The sequence below is a fragment of the Phoenix dactylifera genome, chromosome 6 (genome assembly GCF_051530095.1).
Source record: "Phoenix dactylifera cultivar Ajwa chromosome 6, Ajwa_hap1_PhDact_Kaust_v1.1, whole genome shotgun sequence".
NCBI lineage: Eukaryota > Viridiplantae > Streptophyta > Magnoliopsida > Arecales > Arecaceae > Phoenix > Phoenix dactylifera.
In genome coordinates this window covers 35,877,704-35,881,092 of record NC_143195.1, presented here as the reverse complement: position 1 = coordinate 35,881,092, position 3,389 = coordinate 35,877,704, and the positions used below count along the sequence as shown (strand labels likewise).

General features: G+C 41.2%; 1 non-coding gene across 1 annotated transcript; it reads right to left on the bottom strand.

Moving 5' to 3' along the window:
• Positions 1-1,534: 1,534 nt before the first annotated feature.
• Positions 1,535-1,653, bottom strand: LOC120110944 (5S ribosomal RNA). The gene has a single exon (XR_005512067.2). It is a non-coding gene; the product is annotated as a 5S ribosomal RNA (ribosomal RNA).
• Positions 1,654-3,389: the final 1,736 nt, after the last annotated feature.

Here is a 3,389-nt window from a genome sequence, read left to right as displayed (position 1 = left end):
TTTTTTTTGTGTGTGTGCTAAAAACGAAAATATTATACATAACATGTACTAATATAATCAAAAAAAAATCAAAATGCAGTACATTACGGAGATCAGTTGGTAACTCCACTTCTTCCTCTCATAAGTGGTCCCCCAAATGGTTGGTGCTCGGCTTATCTACACCCTGGGACCTTAAAGCCATTCTAGAATGTTAGTACTGGTCTTTTCACTCGCTGTCATTCCACACAAAACCGCATCAAGTACCCTTGCCCGAAGAAGGGTGTAGAAACATCAGTCGAGTTGGGTGAAATGGTCACCGTTTGAAGTGGTTTGGAGTCTATAATTGGGTTAAGAGTTGTTAGACTTGGTCAATAGGTACAAGTTAGACCGGGTCATGGTGTTGTCTGGGTCCGAATTTGTCAACATGGTTGACTGAGCTATGTTTTGTCGGATATGGAATGTTTTCGGTTGGGGATATTTGGATGGGGTCTAGAATCGCCTGATCAAATCCTTACACGAGTCAGAGTCCAGATATTCCCGGTGCTTGACTTCATTTGAGTGCTAATGGCCAGAGCCAGACTGTCCTGGGCCCACAAAGCGCGGAAGCTGGACTCAGTCACCGTAGGTACGCAAACAAACTTCTCCTTCTTAGAGGTTTCCTTTGCACTTGGCACCGGGCGACTCACAGCCTTAGAATTTATGTCATCGATTTGGCAATTGGATGTAATTCCTTAAGCAGGGTTTTTTTGTGGAAGATCGAATGAAACTGACAGCCTTGTAAAGCTTTCTTGCTACAGCATGCATGGTCTTAATGAAATTTCTTCTGCAAATCGTGATCAGTGTGATATGTTGGAAGATGCAACTTATGTACTGCTTCATTGGCATATTCTTTGTTTCTAGCGTGGTATGTTGTACCGGTCCAAACCGAACAAGACACTTAGTACACCAAAAAAAAATTTTATACCGTACTATACCGATACTATACTAATGTGGCATCAGGTAAATTTGGGTTTCCGATTTGGTTTGACTATCTCTTTTGATAGCTTACGTTCCGTTTTTGATGTGGTGGTTGGGCGAATGTCTGTTTTGAAATCTACTGTTACTTACGCAGCCTGTCTGCTTTGTATTGCTAGAAATGGCAAAATTTTTCAAAATTCAGAGATTAATCCTGCCTAAATTGTTGATAAAGCCTCTTCGCTTGTTTAGAATTCATAGAGTTCATGTTGGATGGCCCGATGGGCAACCCCTGGCTCTGGGATATTTGCGACTCTAGGAGTCCCTTCTCTTCCTATTCAAGTTGGTTGGGTAACCTCTTCCCATGGGCTGCTTAAGATTAGTTTTGATGGTTCTTTGAAGGAAGAAAACGGTGGTGCAGGTTTTATTGTTCGTGGCCATCTTGGACGGCTGATTTCAACAGGTTTTTGAGAAATTTAGCGGCTAGTTCTTTTTTTTTTTTTTTGCTTTAACAGGTTTTTCATACAACGCGTGTACGAATACATCCAAGAAAATCAAAATACACAATCTCACGGAATGCCAGTGGCATCAAAAAATAAAAGGGGTGCAACACGAGGACTTTTCGGGAGGTCACCCATCCTAGTACTACTCTCGCCCAAGCACGCTTAACTGCGGAGTTCTGATGGGATCCGGTGCATTAGTACTGGTATGATCGCACCCTCAGTTAGTTCTGTTTCAAAAAACAAAACTTAGAACTGCTTAGGAAGGGCTCACTAATATTATATCCAAATTGGATTGTATGAGGATTTGTTTTGGAGGGTGACTTACTCACCGTTATTTCTTGGATTCGAAATATCTCTTTACACTTGCACTTCCCCCCTTGTGCTGGATATTCACTCTAAATTATTTTTCTGCACAACATATCTATAGGGAAGCAAATCAAGCTGCCATTCGGCCTGCGGGTTTCGGTTTATTCATTGATTTGCATATAGGTTCTTCTATTGCTTAGGAGCTGCCTTTGCTGTTGAACATGAATGCTGCTGGTTTTTGTTCATTTAGTTTTCAGTGTCTAGGTTTTTATTGTTCTTCTGTTCTCTCTTTCTGCCAATAAAGAGCTGATATGAGGACCTGCGTATTGCTCAAAACAAGAAAAGGACTTTCATATGACAACTGGCCCACTTTGTTCGCAGGCTGGAATAATAGCCCAGACAAAGGCCCACTAAGGTTGGCCAGGGAGCTATTATTTTTGAGAGCAATGTTAAAAAACCACCCAAAAGACTGGAAGAAAGTCCTTTCAGCACTTTAACATAGAGATGGACATGAAGGGCTAATATCCGAGAAACATGCTCTCCTTGTAATGGCTTGTGATCCTGTGAAATTGTTGATAATGTGCAGAAATGTGTGGAGAGATTGAAGGTGGCAAAATTAAGGTCTGCATAGGAAATTATGATGATAGTTTATGTTAGGCTTCCTGAAGATTTCATGTGATTATACATTGTACTGCAATCATGCTATTCTCAACCTGGAGATTGGTGCACACAACATACCTGTCATGCTGGCCTGCGGTGGACCGAGCTATCAGGCTTACAAATTGCCAACTCAACCTCAACCTAATTCTAAATTGGGCCAAAACTTATGATTGGATCTCGGCCCAGTCCAAAAAATACTGTCCAACACCGGCTAGCCCAATGTGCATCCCCACTATTTTTTGTACTACAACGGATGACTCATACACTTCTATTCTCACTGGGCCCCTAGATACAGTTGAAATCACCAGCAACCAAAGGTCGGGATCCCCGAGAAACAAGATTGGTGATATCACCTTAAAGGATTCTCCTCACCTTATAAACAGTACTAGCATATACTCCACACATAATCCAAGGAGTTACATACATACATATATACACACATACACACACACACACACATATAGGGATTGATAACCTACTCTCTGTTATGGTAGGTTATTAATCTACCTATTTTTTCGTAGAAAAAAATATTCTTACTTTTTATAACTCTTAAGGATATTTTATGTCTTTTTACAATCCCACATTAACTCATCCTTTCAACCCCTGTTGCCCAGATAGACAACCCAAGAGGGGGGGGGGGGGTGAATTGGGTTTTAAAATAATTTGGGTATTTAAAACGATGTGGATAAGTAATTAAAACTAGTGTAAGTTATTTAATTAATTACTATGTGCTGTGAGTGATATGAAAGGAAGAGGAATAGAGACACGCAATCACAAACACCAAGTTTTATAGTGGTTCGGAGCTAACCCTTGCTCCTACGTTCACTCCCCAAGTCTCACTTGGGAATTCACTATAACCCCCTTGGATTACAGCCGGTTGTTTTCCAAGCTCACAACCAAACTTGTTGTTTTACGAGCTCACAACGAACTCGGTCGGTTTTTCCAGGCTCACCGACTAGAACCACCCCGATTGTTTTCTCGGGATCA